This window comes from Patagioenas fasciata, chromosome 10, assembly GCF_037038585.1.
Source record: "Patagioenas fasciata isolate bPatFas1 chromosome 10, bPatFas1.hap1, whole genome shotgun sequence".
In the NCBI taxonomy this organism is placed as follows: Eukaryota; Metazoa; Chordata; class Aves; order Columbiformes; family Columbidae; genus Patagioenas; species Patagioenas fasciata.
This window is the reverse complement of record NC_092529.1, coordinates 18,961,504-18,981,507: the sequence shown is the minus strand read 5'-3', so window position 1 is coordinate 18,981,507 and position 20,004 is coordinate 18,961,504. Positions and strand designations below refer to the sequence as shown.

The following is a 20,004-nucleotide window of genomic DNA, read 5'->3' as shown; positions in this document are numbered from 1 at the left end:
CCCAGCAGTGTGTCCCAGTAAGAAACATGAGGATATTCCACAAACATCAAAACATGCCAGTCATTCTGGAACTGAGCCAGTGACCTTTTTCAGCTCCAGCTGCTTTAGTTATAATTTTGTTCCCCTTCAAGATTTGGGCTTGTCCTTATTGTACTCATTGCCTGTGGCCTTGCAAGAATGTCACAGACATCTTCTGAATTTCCAGCCTTTCCTGGAAGGAGAAGGTACCGCCCAGCAGCCCTGTGTCCCACATGGGAGACAGGCTTTCTGGGAGCCTTAGAAGGGGACAAAACAGACAGGACTCCCACCTTTGGAAACATTATTCTTTAGCTAATATTATTCCTTTGACCAGAGGCTATTATCCACAAAGCAGAAGGTCAATATAACAGTGTAAGTAGATTCCTTTTGTCCTTTCCTTCTCTGCAGGGTAGGTCACAATCTGCTGCTCGATCACTCCAGCATTGTTTTGATGGAGGCTAAGAATGAAATCAATAGAAAAGATTATAGAAAATTATGTATGATGTGGCATCTTGGAAAAAAAAAAAATATACTTAATCCGAAACAGAAAAATGTTGGCTTAGGAACCACATGTGCATCTCATTTAGAAAAAAAATCTATACTGTTATTAAAGTAGCCACAATGAGAGTATTAGCTACAAATTAGGTATGTGTACTGGGAAGCGAGCTTTGTGTACTGCATGGGAGACGGAGAGCAGCGCGTCTGACACTGTGAGACAGATCAAATAAGAAGCTGAAAGATCTGAGGGGTAGGAAGAGGTCAACTCAGGACCCAAATGAGTTTCAAGAGTATTTTATACATAAACAACATTTTGTACATAAACTGCAGTATTTTAAGAACAGTCCTCTAGGAAATAAAATGTCAGAGACTAAATACCAAGTCTCTTCTTGAAGATTTGGAGGGTCAGGGAATCCAGAATGACTAACAAACCATAGCCGACAGTGTGCCATGCCTTCAAATGCCAAGGAGCATGTTTATGGCACCGGTCCCTCAGAGGACTCCAGCATCTCTGTGCAGGAACCTCGTGTGTTTAGAGAGGACCCCAAAACCCAGGTATTGCAGATTAACTTCTCTCCCTGCCCAACCGATTGCCTTTTTCTGCAGGCCCTGAAGCAGCTGGGGCTGTTGTAAGGATCCCTTCTCCTTCCTCCATCCACAACCCCATGTGGCAGGGTGGATCCTGTGGAAGAGAAAATAAGCAATCATTTTCTTTCCACATGCTCCTTTGTCATGCCATCCAAACTTGCTTCCCTTCCTCTTTCAGGAAGGTGGTGATAGTCCACCCTTAGCTTGAATATTAACAGAGACTTTCAAAATGCCTATGAAAACTGGCTGGAGTGAGCCCAGATACTGGCCTGATTTTGAAATGGGAAATTTTCACAAGCAGATTTTGAAAGTTTTCCAAATTTTTTTTTTTTTAACAAAACTGAGAAATGAGTACTATATTTTTTCCCATGTTCCTCCCTGCCCTTTTTGTCTTTTTTTTTTCAATGAGAAGAGTTAAAAGAAAAAAAAAGAAAAAGAGAGATAAAGGGAAACAAGAAGCATAAATGAGAAATTATTCTAAAATGGATTTATTTGATTAAAAGCCCTGTCAGAGCTTTGATACAAGAATGCCCTTTTACCAGCAGTGTGGTGGTCAGAGGACTGTGGAGGACAAATTAGAGGAATAATGCCTCTGCCTCACAGCTGAGTTAATTCCGTTAGTTAACTATCGTGAGAGCGGTATTTACATAACCACCCTCGGTGGGAATCGCATACAGTTTCCCAGCCAAAAAAAGGGCACAGTGACAGCTCTCAAGGACCTTGCCTTTGCACAGTGATTTAATTCACAGGCGTAAGAGCCTTCGCAAGCCCGACCACCGAACGCCTGCCGAGCCCTATTAGCCAGCTCCCTCCTCCCAGGAGAGTCTGCAGGGGAAACTCCTCTGCCTTTGCAGAGCCTGGCAGGCCAAGGAGAGCCCAGACCACCCTTTGCCCTAAGTCTGCCCACACAGACCTGGACCGGGTGCTCATCTGGACACAGCCATGGTCTGCAGATAGACACACGGACAGCTCAGCTGAGTGCTTGGACCCCTCATGGGGCATCACCCCTATGGCAGGAGGTCCACCTCTCATTGCTCCACTGAAGAGGACCTGGCTGCCAACTTGCGCTTGCATACTGTAAAGAATCAGAGAATCATAGAATAGTTTGGGTTGGAAGGGACCTTCAAAGGTCATCTAGTCCAATCATCCTGCAATAAGCAGGGGCGTCTGCACCTTTTATTCAGTCTCCATGAAATGATAATCCCTGATCCTGTAAGTGAAATTGTTTTGAACCCAGATGAATTAACATGACCTTGTTTAGCAAGTATGTTTAAGAAGACATCTGGCATGCAATGTTCCACCCTTATTTTATTTAGAGAAAACCCTATCTAAGCATATGCCTCAGGAAAGAGCACAGTAGTATTTCATACTACATGAGACACTTCTTGCACATTTAAAATTTTCCCTGGTGACAAGTATGAATTCTTCCTCCTTAAATAAAGAAACTTGCCTTGCAGTCACAGCAGCTGTCCACACAATACCCGTTAATATCTTGCTGCAAAGAGGTCACCTTTGCCTTCAAAAAAAGGTTCTTCAGGAGTCTCTGTTCTGCAATCATCTGATTTCCTGGAAGAAAATGAAGATATATCCGTGTTAAGAGATGTATTTACAACAAGTATTGGTTCTGTTTCAGACTGTTAGTTCCTCAGTACCCTAGCCATAAATGAGTTGTAAAAGCAACTGCTTGTGAGAAGCCCTTGCACTGTCCCATGAGCACTCATAGTTACTTATTTATGATAGAGATCATGAAAGAAGAGCAGAGAAAATTGCACTTACGCAGATTCCTTAGAGCAATTTTTCTCTGTAAGAAGTGAACATTAATTTATTGTGTAAATACAATTCAGGGTCACTCTTTAAAGCAGAGGCGATTGCCCAGGGATGGAAGTATAAGCTATTATATACATTGAACAGACAAAATGATGTGTTGTCTGAATCAGATGCAATCCATACTTTAATGCCCAAGTCAGGCACAGGGATCTAAGTAAGTGCGATTTTAAAAGTAATTGAAATAACAATATATATCTTCACATTACTTTCCTTGCAGTCAGACCATTATTGTAGCAGACGTCAACTGAACTCTCTAAGAGATCTTGCGTGAGTGTGCTGTACAATCCATGTTGACAAAACAGGTTCAGAGGCATATGCACAGCTCATGCCATGGCCAAAACATCTCCTGAGTGGTCACTCCAGTAGGGACTGGAATAAGTACAGAAAATTCATCCCCAAAACTCACATAAGAAACCTCAAGTGGAGTTACAGATGCATTGTTTAGAATTAGATTCCAAAACCTGATGCTTCCAAGGGCTGCCTTGCAGGAAGCGGAGTGGGGAGATGATGCCTGGAGACTGGAAGCCCCTGCTCGCTGTGTCCAATCAGGCACATCAGCTCTGAGGATGTTGTGCTTTTCATGTCAAAATGTAGATGGTTGGGAACGTAGCCCAAACAAGATATTTTTTTTTTTGTCTACAGAGAAAACTGTTTTGGTCTCTTTTGTTAAAACTTATGTACAAACAGTCTAAAGAACAAAGCTTTGAAGAAAACTTTGCTTGCTGAGTGACATCTTGTAGCTCATTCCTCGAAATACGCACATTTACCCGCTGCCCTGACACGAACCACTCGTGGTGTGCAGTGTCCAACCCACTTTGATGATAAAGCACAGTAAATAGCTGTGCAAGTAGCTCAGAAAAGCCGTATTTAAGCCTGAGATTATTACTTCTGTTGCTTCACAGTGCATTACTCCAAGATTTGCTCCCAGAGTAGGCGTGAGGAGCAGTGTCCATCTCTCATGCCTTGGTTGACTGTTATCCTTAGATGAAGTGGCCTCGACAGATGACTGAGTGCTCTTCATGCTGCTCCCATGGCCATCTTGACCTCACACAGGTAGACATCCAGACACCTTTCTGTGACACGTGTGGACAACAGGGAACCTTTGGGATTATCTGGACTTTCACTGTAGCCTGATCTGAGCATCCAGCAATTAGGCATGAGAAGCGTGAGAACTTGGATTGGGTCTTCTGGCCACCACTGAAGTATGAATACTAAACGGCATTAAATAAGCTGCATTTCTAATGTGAGTACCTTTTTTTTTTTTTTTTTGAGTGTTCTTAATTGATGAAAGTTCCATGACAGAAGAAAGACAAGAATAACTTATAAATATTTATCATAATTTATTCTTTATATTCTCAAGAAATAAAATATTATATTTACTGAGAAAATGGAGCCTCATTAGACTGTGCACAAGCTGATTATATGATGCTCATAATCTTTCAACTTTCATAGGTTCTTAATTGCTGTGGGAAAAGCAGTTGTTAAATAGCTATTTTTATATAATCCAGATATTGTGACTGTTGAACAAGTAAAATACACAGTCTTCTGGATTACAGACATGACCCTTGCAAACCATCCAGTTAGTAAGCCTAATACAATTAAAGTAAAATGGACATGTTAAAATGTATACATATACATGCAACATACAAATAAATATATACATACATGCACAGCTCTCTAGTGTATCCTCTTCGCCCTCAGCTAAACCAGGAAAGATTCCAAAGGTGTGTTGCTGCTTAAAACTATAATTCTTCCCAACTGAGTTGCTCCAGGCTCTAAAAAATCCAGAGTTCATTAAAAATGTCATGACATCTAAAAATAATAACTGCAACATACTTTTAAAGGCAGCAGAGTCTTAACTTGCCTTCTGAATTTTGCCCCTGCAGCTCTGTATGTTCAGCTTTCTATTTGGAATCATTCAGTTTATTAAATATTTACTTTTTTCCTCTAATGAAAGCTGAGATCTCATGAAACACCACGACCAAATAACCTTGAATCACCCCACCAATATCAAGAGCAACAAGTCTCTTAGCTCTTAAATTAGTGGCTAATGAACAAGGAAGAGTCACTGGCAGATTTTAAATAGGACACGCTAGAATGGAAGTGATTCATCCAAACCCTGTGAGATGTCCATTATTGTGAGGTCCTTAAGAAAGAGCTAAGGAGGCCAGGCTGTTCCGAACGAAAAGTACTCATTCGAAATGTCCCGCTGATGGAGCTGCATGAGTGCTGTTGATTCTGCAGCCCCACAGGAACAACACACAACTTTCTTCTGATACAGCTGAATATAAAAGATCATCTTGAATTTCCCCAGACAGACCCACAATTGATGCAATTTCACTAATCAGGAACTGAATCTATGTAATGGTCATGCAAACACAGGAGAAAAGGAAGCAGAAAGGAGGTAAAATAACCCAAATACTCCACTCAGCTGAAAGCGTTTGCTGGGTCCTTAAGGAAAAATCACTGCTCCCAGCAGGCAAGCTTCACCTTGTCCTACCTGAACAAATGACATTCACCATCCCGGTATATCAGAGAGGATGAACTGGCAGAGAGTGTGATGAATTGCTGTAATTAAAGGAAGAAACAGGCACCAAATTAGCTGTCAAAGAACAAGACTAGAAGACTGAATCTGGGATGAGCCCATGCACAAAGTGCAGCTCCAAGACAGAGCTTCACCACCCATTTGGGATAATCCAGGCAACAAAACTGCAGGTGATCCCCAAACATCCTCTGGATACTTCTGTCACACCTGGGGTATTAACCCACACTGCTACACTCCCTATCCTTCTGTTCCAGCCCCTGTAGGACAGTACTTTCCTTTGCATTTCAGACTGTTGTATAACGCTTCTGTCTAAATGACACTTGCAGCAAGTGGAGCGAGTTGATAGTCCAGCTGCTTTGTAAAGCCCTGTGGGATGCACTGGGATGTCAGTTGCAGCCTGCAATTGAGAGCCTAATATTGCTGTGCCACTGCCTGCAAATGGTGGTTGCTAGGAGGCAAATATCATATTGAGAAACCTGAAAGGAAGCAACAGTTTCAGGTCCAGTTTAGCGCTCATTGAAGTCTTTCTCTTGACTCTAAATGGGATGTGATCCATCCTTTAGCAAAGGTAGTGGAATTTTTTTGAAGAAGTAAACAGGGATGTCACCCAAATGACTCCAGATAATAAGGGTGGACAACAACAGGTCATTAGAATGGAAGAATGACTGGGGAAAATGAAAGGTAACATCAAGCAGCTTTAGTGAACAAAACCCCACCAGATAAAGAATCTGACTGGGAACAGCTAGCAGTGATAAAATGCGCAAAACACGTACTATTTCCAGGTTCCCCCCTATGCCAAGGTTAAATTTGGTAGACCCACTGGGATTTCTCCACTTCTAGCATCTCATGGCCATTCTCACCTCACAAATTCCCTCTACCTGTAAAGTTGTGTAAAACTGCCCCTGATCTTCACCCTTTCTGCTCTCCTGTGTGGCACCTTGCAGTGATTTTAGGTGATGACAGGGGCTATGGGAGGTTTAAAGTTCACCAGATGGTGCTGGGTGTTTTCCAGCATGTGGTGTGAACCCATCGCTGCCCCAATCTGCACCCGTCTCCACTGTGCACACAAAAAAACCCCAGGACCCCTGAAACACCACAGCTGTTTTGTGGAGGCACAAACAAGAATAAAGGAACTTTCAAAGCGGAAAAAAACCCATCATACCTGGTTGAAACACAGTCAAATAAACCCAGTCTCTCCTTGCCTACCGTACCATTGCAGGACAAGTCCTTTTGTTCAACAACCCCCAACGGCTCCTTATTAATGAAGCCCCACGCAGGCTTCTCCCCCAATCCAAGGGTCAGTTGGGCAGGTTTTCAGCTCCTCTCCAAAAAACTCCAGTGTTGTTCATGCTATGGGGTCCTTGGGAGCTGGAAGCACTCCCCAGCACAGAACACCCATTACTGTGAGGAAGGATGGTGCTCCATCTATCCGGTGGGTTGCCCCAGGCAAGAGCTGTCGGCCAGAACACTGCTTCCAAACAAGCCTCCTTTGCAGCCTAACACCTGCAATCAGTAAAGTGATGTCCCTCAGGTCTCCTGCCATCCCAGCTAACCCAGGTCTCAGGCTGGACTGACCTACCAGCCATATCCACATTAGTAGCTCTGTTTCTCTTTCCTTTAGCCAACTTGTCTATCTATCGGTGACTGCCCAGAGCTGGGGACAGTGTGTAACACATGCAGCAAATGCGCAATTCACCCCCAGCTGGCCAAGCACTGAAAGGTTAACAATCTCCATTTGCATCATAAGTTGGAGAGATTTCCTATTATTCAGTTTATTTCTTTTCACTAAGAATAAGACGTAGAGAAGTAAGATCATTCTGCAGCAAGATGTGTTCTCTGTGTGTGTGTTTTCATAGGAGCTTCATGGGGATAAAAACATACCGCAAACCAGTTAAAAACAGTATTTTCATCACCTTCAGGAACTCCCTAGTGGGGTTCGAAGTCTTTGCTCGGGGCAGAGATATTCACATATACTCTGGTCCCCTGGGGAGGAATAATTTCCTCAGGTTTTGACAGCACCCCTCTCTTTTGCTAGTGAAAAAACTCAGCCTCCTCAAAAGAGAAACTCATCACTGTGATCCTCACCCCGCTGAGATCTAATGTGGCTTTAGCAATGTCATACAGAGTGTCCACTAGCAGAGGACTGGTCCTCCCATCTGCAGAAACAGTATGGTCTTCTCCTCTTCAATATCCACACAAATGAGTAAGGAATGCAATTCCTTCTCCCAAAAATCTGGTAACTGAGTTTCTTGCTCATATGTACTGAAATATTTGCCCCGAGTTGTTAAATTATTAGAAGCTTCAGGATACTGAAAATTATAATCTTCACTTCATGGGTGAGAGATTGAATCACAAAACTCATCTTCCTGGGTTTGGCAGGATCCAAACTTTGCAGAGCAAGCTCAGCTCAAAGTTCCAGCTCTCTGCAATCATCTCATCTGCATGTTGTGGTTGACTGCTATGAAGCTCCTTCATGTGCCTGTTACCTGGAATTCAATCAGGTGTGACAATAAGCCAGAAGAGCCTTTAATTTAGTACATCAGTAAAGTGACCAACAAACTTAAATCAAGCTATTATAAGCAATAGCGGATAATTTTAAATTTTATGCAGGGAAAAATAAAAGTTAATTTTTAACAATCTCAGATTCAAGGAATCTTCTTATCTGCTGGAGACATCCAATAATTCATGCAAGTGACAAAAGATGCAAGCCTCTGTCCCACAAATGTTATAAACCCGCTATCATGATCTGAATTTCCCCATAGCCGGTGGGTGAGGAAGATGCAAGGGGAGCAGGTCAATGTCTCTGCTCCCACTCACCCCTTCTGGGGCTCCCAATCCCAAGGAAACTTCTCCTATCCTAAGAAAAAATATAAGTGGCAAAGGAGAGGCTTCTAAATAGGAATTAGATTTAGATTGATTGAGATAGCTAGTGCATGTCAATTTATTTAAATATAAATGGATTATTTGGAATGTGTTCATTGAAGACTAACAGCTCCTGAATGCAATGTAGATACACGGCTAATTATAAAGTCAAGCAGTCATTATTAATATTTCTAATGATCAATTTGTATTCCAACAACATAAAACCATCAACTTTAAAGCTCCAACAGTCATGGTAATTGGGAGAAGAGACCGTGCCCTGTGCAGAAAGAAATCAGCCGACTAGTGCCTGGCTGAAATAAAAGGTATAAAGCTGAGTTTTCTGGGTCCCACAACAAAAGTAAGAATGGAGAAACTTCTTTTTTTTTTCTTTGGTAGGCACAGCCAGGAGGAAGTTGAATAAAAAGGTCACGGAAAACTTGCTACAATTGGAGTACACGCTCAGGTCTGTAAGGGTACATACTCTGGGCAAAATAAGGCACCTTAATACAATCCCAGAGTGACAGAGAAGCAATAGGACAAGCAGTCCCTGTGTACAGATAAGATGTATTCAATTAGGTATACTTAAATGCAACAGATTTCCATGGAAAACGAGATCAGTTATAACTTCAATTCTGCATGTCAGTCAAAGGAGCAGCAATAATTCAATACACTGCACTTGCAATTCTGTGCAGTCCTAGTGTCGTGTTGCTGGGTCACTGCCAGAAGGAAAGTAAACACGTTTTTCTGAAGAGATGGTGTCTTGCAGTAAATTTGGACCAAATTAGATTTATCAAGCACTGGCACACTTCAAGGCCTGCAGAGAGGAGAGCTTCTCCCACCAGACCAAAGGCATCTTGCTGAGGCTGTCGAGACCAAGGCTCTCACCTTGACATACAAAACAAGCACTTCTCCCCCTGGATTCTCTAATTCACTGGAAAAGAAGAGGTGAGACTCAGTGTAGGATGGCACCAGGCAATCAGTGGAAGGAAAGGGAATAGGGACAGGAGATGTTCCCTTCCCTGTCCCTCCTGGCCCATATATGCCACAAATGCCATTGGCCAGGTCTCATGAGCAAGGCCACCAGAGGAACATCACTCCTGTAGGACATCTTGGCAAAAGGACTGTCAGCCAGGAAGGGAGGACCCTGCAGTGAAGTTTTGGGCTGTCTCTCTCAGTTATAACCAACAACCTTGCGGGGAAAAGAGGTGGATTAATGATTTTTTCCTGGCTCTCCCTGATGTGACCAACCAAAATGTGCACCAGCGTTCTGCCTTGAACGCCCTGCTTCAGAGCTGGGCAAAAGCTTCCCTGCAGAGTTTCTGCTTCTTTCTTTTCAGCAAAAACTGCCATTTTGATCATATTCACACATTTTGTGCAAACTGCTCTCTTTCAACTCATCGCCTTCATCTAGGAGTTAGCAATTCCTTTTGCTTCCGTAGAGTTGAAATGTGTCCTCCTGCATCTGGTTTGATTTTTACATATTTGTGTATAAACAACAATTCCTGTAGTGGCTTTATTATGCATAGCACTGATTTTTTTTTGTAAAGCTTTGTTTTTTTTTCATGCAGGATATTTTCAGCAGATCCAGGACAAGATGAAAGTCTAGGATCTCAAAATCCTTCATGCTACAGAAGTTTTCTTTAGCTTACTGTACAAACAACAGTTTGCAATAGCATACACAGCCCAATATAAAGCAAGGAAAGGGTCTTCATTCTACTGGTAAATCTGTTTGACTTCTTCATCTAGAAGGGGCTGAATACAGCATACTAAAAAAGAAGAGTTGTTGGTTTTTTTTTTTCCCAGCTAGCTAAGGGGGTTTATTACTGTTTCCTGTAAGCACCACTAGAGTTGTGACCTAGTGATTTCTGAATCTCAATTGTTTTGCAAGAAAAAGCTTTTCCTAAAAATTGCCAGCACTTCCAGTTTTATTCCAAATCAAGAACTGGAACCTTCCCAACTCTAATTAACAGTGGTTATTTTTTGCCATCTCCAGTAGCAAAAACTCAACAATTGGCCCAGAAGTAGAGCAGACACAGCTTCTGCCATGACCTGCTGGGCAGTCACCATTCTCAACATCACAGAGTAAAAGAATTGTGCTGGCCTTAATATGTTTCTTTTTCCAGTGCAAAATAAATGTTGTACTAAATCACCTGCTTATCACTCACTAGGCATTTGCAAATAAATCCAGCCTCAGGTTTCAACCGTGTCAGAAATTCTCCACCAGAAAACATTGATTAGATGCAATATGTTCTGTGGGAACATATTGATTCTGTCTGGCCTTTGGGTATAAACCACGTCTGGCTTTTTACATGTCCACTTTCCCTGCCTTTCTGGCTTCACTACTGCCTACCTGCTAAAGTGTGGAGAAAGGTGGCTCCTGGGATGGACCCACAGGTCCTGGCGTCCCCAGCATCCCTCTGCCCTGGTGCCCTCCTGTGGGACAGAGGATCTCAAAACAAGCACTCAGCATAGCCATGCTATCACCGGGAGAAAAAAATGTGGTTGAGGTGTGCCTAGTAACCCCTCTGCAAAACAGAGTTTGAGGTCATGAAGAACATGGTTTCTTTGTGGGCTTAGACTCAGTCACACCGTGAGAAGGTCATGGTTGGAGATTCAAAGGGGTGAAAAGGCTGGGAAGGACCTCAGCTGAGCATTTCTGGACTCTAGCACACCCTTATCCCAAAGATCAGTTGCACCTCAACTTTCTCAATGCACGTTAATCCAACATGACCTGAAAGCCTTCTGAAGACTGTATGGTCCTTTCCAGGAGAACCTCAGGATGCTCTGCCCGCTTTTCCACCAGGATCCCTTTGGTGCCCAGCGTCATAGAGCTGCAAGTTCCCATGTGCTCCCCTTCCCCACACATTCCAGCTGGGGAGGATGGAGTCAGCCTGGCTCCATCGGTGAGGGCAGCCCAGACCATTATCCCCCAGCCTCCTAGTCCCCAACCTGCTCCCCTACCTAATGCATGGGGCAGGATGTCACATTTGTCTTTGTTTTGTTTTGCCAGGACAGGGTGGAAGGAAACTGCAGCCAGACCCACAGTCTCCCTCTACCCTTTAATCGTCAGCCAATATAGACTGTCTCAGATAGTCGCCCAAATCTAGAAGGACAAGAGCATTACTCAGAGAAAAGCTTTATGGCAATTGCTTGATCTTTCACTCATTCAGAAACTAAATCTCAACAAAAAAATATATGCCTTCTATTCTGAGACAGTGGCACATCCTACAGCAGGACCGGATGCTGCAATGACAACACAGCACTCAAAGTGTATTTTAGCCTTTCAAAAGATACACTTAGAGCTCAGGAAAAAAAAACTTCAAAGCACTGTGACTGGTTAAATCCCCTCAGTGTTAACATCTGGCCGGTTAGTGTCTGGTCTCTTGGCAGCATGAAGAGGTGCAACCACCATTGTCACCCCCCCTGTAAACCTCTCCTGCTTTGTTGTTTGGGATTGCAGGCAATCCCCAGCCACCCCCCAGCCCTGCCTGTGTATAGTCTAGTGCTGCATATGTTAGCAATAAGCCACCACGGCCCATTCTCAGAATATGAGCTCACCGCAGAAAATGAACCTCCTTCCCTTTTTCATTCCTTGGCAAGGCAGGAGGCTGTTCCTGCAGCTGTGCTGGAGCACCAGACACCGGCTCAGGGGCTGCTTTCCTGCTCGGGGACCTTTGGATGGAGGCGGTGGGTGGAGAGCCAGCACTGGAGAAGCCACTACACTGTGAAAGCTGCAGTGATTCCCTTGTTTTGAAAACTCAGAACAAGAAGCCAAAACCACAGCTGCACAGGGGACTATCTTGCACTGAACTGGATGGCAGGCATGGCGGTTGACATCTGAAGCGCATGATAGCTGCCCTGAGTGCATTGCACAGCGCCATTTCACAGGCAAAGCTCGTAAAGTTCAAGTGGAGTGTTTCAAAAGCCGACATGTTATGAACTGATAAGGTGTCAAATAGTTCCAATGCCATCTCCAGAGATAATAGCAGGACTTGAATTTATGCTCCATCCCATTATGCAACTGCAAATCCCCAGCCAACTGACACCCCATGCAAGCACACTCAGCTTCCAGTGGCTGTGCGTCCAAGGAAGGTGCTGACAGATCACGCCACACCACACACACCCAGCTTGGATTAGTTGCAGCAAATACCAAAACCTCTGGGTGGTTATGGTCATTTGTCTGAATGTTATGGCACCTTCCTCCTGCCATGGCCATGTATCCAGCTTACAGAACTGTCTAGGCTTTGGTTACATGAGAAATGGTTTGCTGGTCCAGCCATTCCCCCACACAGATAAGCCCGCTGCTGTCCGTACTATCACTTCATCAGCGACTCTGGTTTATCTGCATCTGCACCAGGGCAAATATTTTCCAGACATAGTAATACAATTCTGAAGTGTAAATTCATATCAGTTTTCTTTTCCTTGAACTTTCTATCAGTATACCAAAGAAGAGAATGGAAGATTTCACTGCCATATTTATTTAAAGAAAAGTAATTAACCTTGTGGCAGGACTGTGCACCTCAGATGAGCCAGAATCTCATTTAAATTACAGGCACAGCCTTTCTTACCTGCCTGACTATCCAGCGCAGTGATGGACTCGTATGGTGACAGTCATGCAGGGTGTGCCAAGGCTCCAGTAGAGGAATGCACTCACCTGCAGCTGCACCAGGGCTTGATTCGCACCACCCAGTGCCTCTCAGGCAATGGTTATGAATGCTGATGATGACAGCATACCAGGAGCTGAGACGGAGCTCTCATAATCATGCAGCTCAAAGTAGCTTGAACGCCTGCAGAAAAAGCACACTTTACAGAATCAGACACATTCATACTGGTGTCACTTTGCAAAGGATAAGCAGATACAGAGAATTTTTAGAGCAGAAGAGCAGTGGCTTGTCAGGTGTCAGAACAGCTTCCCAGCATCCTCATGATTTGCATGAGCTCTTATATATAATTTCCTTGTATCCCTGTAATAAACTGCATGAAAGGCTGATATGCCTGGCAGCGCCAAAAGCACAGCACACACCTGTATTTGGGGCATATACAGCACAGCTGCTGTACACCTTCCAGGTAGAGGTCTTCATCCTTGCCTTCCCCAGAGGCACAGCCCACATATCCCGGGGCAGCCAGACAAGCACTTTCTGGGATTCAAGTGGTCAGGGAGCTGATCAGCTTCCAGATTCAGAGTAGTCTGGCTTGGGAGACATCACTGGAGGTCACTGATCCCAACCTCTGGCTCCAAGCTGGGCTCATATCAAAGGTGGATCAAGTTGCTCAGGGCCTAGTGGAGAGTATCTGAATATCTCCAGGATCCCACAGTCTCTAGCGTTTCACCACATACATTGTGAATATACCATATTTCCCATATACCTAATTGCAAATTCTCTTGCTGCTACTCATGCTTATTGTCCTTCTGGATACACTTTACACCTCCACAACCAGAAGGGTTTTTAAACTATAGGAACGAGTCACATTTTTCAAAAAGGGGGAAATGTGGAACAGTAACAGAGGACTCACAGAATTTGTTTGTGGTTGCCTTCTCCTGCTACGTGCAACAAGAACAGCTTCCAGCAGAGTATCCCACACTGCAGCAGGTGCGGCACAGAAGCCACACCACACAGAGCAGACACAGCAGTGGAGAGCCAGCCCACACTACCACCGATGGTTTTTGCTGATAGGATAACTCAACATTACCTAATTTTTAACTGCTTCTACAAGTTGGTCACTCCGAGTCCTGGTGATTGTCACTAGACAAAGAAAACTGAATGGGATTCCTGTCCTATTCAGTCACCTGACATGTGAGGGTCTCCCACATTACCAGGACTGTTATATCTGTGGTAAAGCCACACCAGGGTTCAGCAGGGATTCACCTCACTTCAACCCCTGCCCCAACTTACTGGTCACCCCACAGGAGGAGAAATCACCCCTTTGCAAAATGTCTCAAAAATTAAAACTCCTAAAGAGGATGCAACTCTGTGGTACCATTTTGCAGACATTCCTACACTGTCTTCTCTCTCATTGTAATGCAGACCACCTGTCTCAGAAGTCAGCTTTGGCAGACAGGGCTCCCAGCAACACACTTACAGCTGCTTTAGCTGCCTGTTTATTAAAGATGCAAAGTTCCTAGAAACAGGTTAATTACTTTCCTTTAATTACACATTCTCTCGTTAAATGCCAATAATAAAATGGAATGTCTGTCCTAAGATTATGTCACATTCATAATTTGGCTTTTTCGGACAGCAGATAAATGTCTCAATCATTTTATAATACAAATTTGTCATTTATGAGAGCAATAAATAATGCAAACAGGGTGTGTGGTTACACTGACATTATCACCTTGTCACTGCTTAAAGGCACCCTGGACATGAATATGTGACACTATAACCTCAGATTCTATAACTCTTCTATAAATTATTGCCCATCACAATGCTATCTAACACAAGGGAACAGAGGAGCAGTGGAAAGATTTTATGGTTGCAGTTGCATTACTTTGCAGCTGTAATACAATTACTGGAGTTATTGCTGAAGCAGCAAGGGATGCTGGAAAGTAACGGAAAGTCTGCATCCTCCTGGGAGGTAATGTGTAAAGAAACCTTAACAAGTTAGCCCCATGGGGGATTTCCTGCCCTGCAAGTATTTAAACTGCTAATTAATTCCTATTAAAACAAGGTGAGGTTTTTTTGTACATGAAAAAACGATAGTGCCTGAGGCTTTGAGCCTGCAGTGGGATCTCCTAAGACTTTGCACCACCTGAGATGGGCAGGCTTGGCTGAGACAGTATGAAGCACAGATGAATCCTTTAGTGGCCTCCATTTCATGCTCATGTCAGTGATTTAAGTCCATTCCCAGGCATGTACAACCAACAGAAAACTAGAGAACATAAAAGCAACCAGCCTTCAGGCATAAATAAATTATGCATTTCTATGCTCAACCTTTTCTTTGCATGTGCAGTAATACATGTTTCAAGATCAACCACTGCAGTTACACATAAAACCTTTGCTTTTAATGTCATGCTACCTTGAAAACAGTGAAAAAGAGATAAGCCACACTCTCAGATCATTCCTGAAAAAACAGAGGCTGACAAAGGAGCCCCAGAAGCCAGGCAGCTCCCAGTAAAAGAGGACCATGCTGTGAAAGATCAGGTTACTGGTACCCTGCGGGGGACTTGATGCTTGTTTTGTGGAGAGGTTCCTCTCCCCATCCCTCGTCTCCCTGGGAGGACACCTTTAGTTTTATGCACTCACAGCTGTTCCCATGCATAATATTTTTTTTAACTTCTTCTCTTTTATTACCTCATAAAAGGCATTGACTGACAACAAGGTTGTCATTTACTGACACAGCTCAGGGCTGGCAAGCCTCTGTGTTGGACCAGCCCAGTTTGGTCCTGTGGATGCTGGGCGATGTTACCTGGCACAAGTGCTCCAGCAGCTCCATCAGAGACAGTGGGAGCTGGGACATCTCACCCCCAGCCATGCCATGGGAGGGAATTGGTGAAGAATTTGCATTCCTGCTCTGTTAAGTCCAGATGCAGATAATGAAGCAGCTGCTCTGCTGAGCTTTCAGACAAGAGCCATCAATGCAACCCAGTGCCCAAGGTAGGATTGGAAAACCCAGTAGGCAGAGACAGATGGGTGCTGTAAGTCACAGCAGACCCCCATGGGGGTCAGGGTGGCTGTCAGAACCCTGGAGCAAAACCTGTGCCCCAAAATGCTCTGCCCAGCAGTGTCACAAGGCAGCTGACACCAAACCAGGCGAAGAAGGTGGTTTATGAACTTGACTGCCTCTTCCACTGTCGAGCCCCACCGAGGAGCTGGCCTCACCCTGCACTTCCCAAGCAGTCACCTCCTCACAAACAGGCTAAATTAATCAGCCATAAAGTGTTCCCATGCTAATCGTACCCTTGTGCGACTCAATTCAACGTAACACTGCCCTCTTGTGCTGCAACACATAAGGGGCCTTTGCTGTTAGGTGATTCATTTTTTTTAAATTGGAGGGGAGGGGCAATTGACAAAACCAGTTTCCCTCAGTTGTAAAGCAATGCCCACGGTATTTTGCCCCAAGAGGTTAAAACATTTCCATCTCTCATCATTCTCAAAGCATGGATGTCTTGTACAGTTTAGGGTACCCATCCACTCTGGGCAACAAAAATCAAAAAGATGGGTAAAGGTTAAAAAATCAAAGGAGAAATAACAATATAACCACAACTCAAGGTGGAGGAACAATGGAAAAGATAATAAATAGAAAACTGCATGATTATGAAAGCACTTTGCCATACACAAGCTGTGTTAAACATTTTTGAAGCACTGGTTAATAGCAGGAATAAGCATTTAATTAATACTCAGTTAAAATTTGTTTCTTTAGGGTCACATATCCCAAGCATAAAAAAGTCAATCCATCATGATTAATGTTTTACCTAGAAATAACTACAACCAGCTCAGTAATCACGGGCAGCAGCATGTGTGGAGCTAGAGGCTTTCCTTCCACACAGTCTCCAATAGACTATAGGGAGCACATTTTCAAGATACACATTTAGTGGTCTATTATCCCAGGAGGCCTGATGGGCAACACAAAGTTCTGCTGGGGATAAAGATCTCAGTAATACTGCTACACCTTTGAGAAGACATCCCACCCCTGAAGTCATCTACTGCCTCATCCACCTGGAGGACGCTGATCAAGGCATCTCAGTGGCCCTTGGTGGCCCAGTTATGGCTGCTGTGTACCCCCCCAACCCACTGGCCTCCTCGCCAGGCTCCTGAAACAGAGCTGGAATTGATGGGACAGCCCATGGAGAGAGGCTGCAGAAATGCGAAGGCACAGCAGCAGTCTGCACCTCGGGATCTCACCCTGTGTTTTTACACCACCATTCAAATGGCTGCAAATATCACCTCTTCCTTCTGCAGAAGTGACATAGATCAGGTCTGATTTTATTTCACTGTTTATCAGACCTGCCTTGGACAGCACTTAATACGTGACAGAAATAGGCATTTGGAAAACTTATTTTTAAAATCAGTGGATGCAATGCAGTAACCATAGCATTCAAGCAGAAAGGCATTAGAAGCTCACTGGAGGAGGAAGGAATGATGCTCACAGAGGAGAAAGCAAAACTGATGATGGCAGAAGGGAAAAGGTGCTTTTCTGACACAACACTGATTCTTTCTTGGGTATTGCTATTTAATGGATTGGTTGCATATGCAGAAGAGAAAAACAAAACAAAACCAACAACAAAACAAAAGCTCATACACACACAAAAATAACATAAAATAGGTGCTAATATACACCTTGCACCATTTTCTAATTGATTTTAGAACAGTCTGTTGCTATCCACCTGCACACTCAGGCATGTATATAACTCTGTGTGTTTTCACACCATAATCTCTAATGTGCTTAACATACTTACCTGCCATGCTGAGCAAGGCTGCCTATGTGGACCTGCACAAATGTTTTCTTAAGTTGAAACCCTCACCCCTGGGTCCTTTGAAGAAACCTCCAGGGCATAAACATTCATTCAGAAGGGGAAAGGACTGTAAAGAGCACTTCAATCAATGGCCTATGAAATATGTAATCACTGAAGCTACAACAGCTTATGCTCGCTGAAACAGGATGAAGCTCATTTGCTAGAGTAAAAAGTTACAGGGGGAAAAAACCGACAACAACAAAACAAACAAACAAAACACACAAAAACAAACAGAACAAAACCAAACAAACAAACCCCACCACCCAAACTCTACAGTGGGTTCAAAAATCCAAATCTTTGTGCCCTTCTCACTGCAATAGCAGAGCTGCCCATGGATGGTCACAACAGCCATCCTCCCTCACCGTCAAGGTAGCTCATTACTGCTGTTTGCCACAATGCTCCTGAGACCTGTTCATGATTTTTCAGCTGGCAAGAAGATGAGGACAGTCTTCCTTGGCATCACCCAAATTAAATATTGAAAATGTTTGTGTTAGGGAGAGACGTGGCTGAGGATTCAGGAAGCTCTTCAGACATTATTAAAATGCACTAAGTGGTTTGCTGGCAATTATCTGCTATTGTTACTGACTCAGGCTGGATCTGGTGTGTCAGAAACTCCTGCATGCATTTTTCTAAATAAAACCTGGATAAGAGAAGATGACACGTGCTTTTTGACCAGGAAACCTGACATTTTGGTGTTGATACCTCCTACTAAGTATTCATAATAAAACTTTCCAGGTAAGACAGACAAATTATGTTGTGAAGCTTTTACTGGGCAGAGTTTAAGGTGTCCTTGTGTGAACTGATTTAAAACTTCTGCATTCTTCTTCTTCTACCAGCCAGTAGCAGAAATTCCTTCCAGAGTTACTAGAACTCTTATCATACCAGTGAGATTGATTCTTCTGATAAACCAGCTAAAGCAAAATACAGCAGTGGATGAGAATACTGCAGAGTGACCTGCCTGACTGAGATTTAGTCCCAATAAAACCGATGACATATTGAAGGGCTGTTGAAGCCCTGACTAATATTCTATTTTCTTTTACAGTTGAGGGTGTCTTGATGTCACAACCTGTACTGTGAGGTTTTGTGGATCCTCAGCTGAAAGGGTTTTCAGCAGCAACACCCTGGAACGCTTCCCATTACCTGCTGCTGTCTCCTGCTAGTGATAACTCTTAAGAGTTCATTTCAGATCTTGAACTTACTGCCATAAGAGTAGCATTCATCAGCTCAGGACTTGAGTCTGTAATGTATTTTTCCCGAGGCTACACCTTAAGGCAATCTAGAAATGGAAGGGAGTGAGGATACCTACTTGCTGAATATGGTAGGGGTTCTTTACTCAATGAAGTTTAAAAAAAAAATCCACCAGAAATCTAACTTGTGCTCCATTGCCTACACTAAGTGCTGATATTTTTTCCAAAGGCATGCGAGATCTTGGCCAACAGTGGGGACTGTGAGAAAACATTGAGAAACCAGTACAAAGAGCAAAAATTGTTATTATTGCCCAGAGTGAATTTACTCTGGAAATGAGATAGATATTCATAAGCATCCTGCGCTGGACCTACTTCTGATTCAGCTTTGCAAAGAGGTAGTTTTAATATAAAGACTGTTCCATTTATAAAGGGGTTTTATGGTATGCTTACCTACGGCAGCAGGGGATTGGATTCGCTGACCCGTGAGGGCCCTTGCTAGCGCAAAACTCTAACTTTCAACAATGTTAAAGTTTCCATGCTCACCTGATGGTGAAGAAATCCACATTAATCACCAGTCCTTGCAAAGGATCCTGCAGCTACATCTTCTGAGGTCTCAGACCTGTTGTTAGAACTGGATTGGTTTTGTGCTCAGGAGCCCGTGAAGGTTTTCCTTATTACATGTCTTCGTGGAGAGTGGGGTTGTGAGACCGCCGTGGCTTTGCAGCAGCTGGGGATGCTGAGATGGGGCTGCAGCTCCTGGGGGAGATCAGCCCCTCGCTGCACTGCGGGGTGGTGTCCACGATGTTGGTCTCCACCACGTTAGTCTGGGGACCATGGCATCCAACAGCGTGGATCAGCTTGGAGAGGATGCATCATTTTTTGCCCTTGGCACGTAGAGAAAAACAACAAAGACAAATAAGGAATATGGTACAAAGGCCTTTCTAAACTGAATTGTTCTTCTCTGAAAAAGAAAAAAAAAAGGGAATTAAAAAGAGAAAGGAGGTATCTTACAGTCATCCTTTGCCAAG

General features: G+C 43.7%; 1 long non-coding RNA gene across 2 annotated transcripts; it reads right to left on the bottom strand.

The window, feature by feature from the left end:
• Positions 1 to 274: 274 nt before the first annotated feature.
• On the bottom strand, positions 275 to 19,768 carry LOC139828705 (uncharacterized). 2 transcript variants are annotated; one of them, XR_011740620.1, is made up of 7 exons: positions 19,520 to 19,768; positions 12,993 to 13,125; positions 5,432 to 7,962; positions 4,597 to 4,706; positions 2,555 to 2,670; positions 2,018 to 2,179; positions 275 to 1,198 (listed from the first exon to the last, which is right to left on the bottom strand). It is a non-coding gene; the product is annotated as an uncharacterized lncRNA (long non-coding RNA). The 2 variants fall into 2 exon arrangements; XR_011740621.1 differs by having other exon boundaries at positions 4,597 to 5,499; positions 7,562 to 7,962.
• Between the last annotated feature and the right edge of the window lie 236 nt (positions 19,769 to 20,004).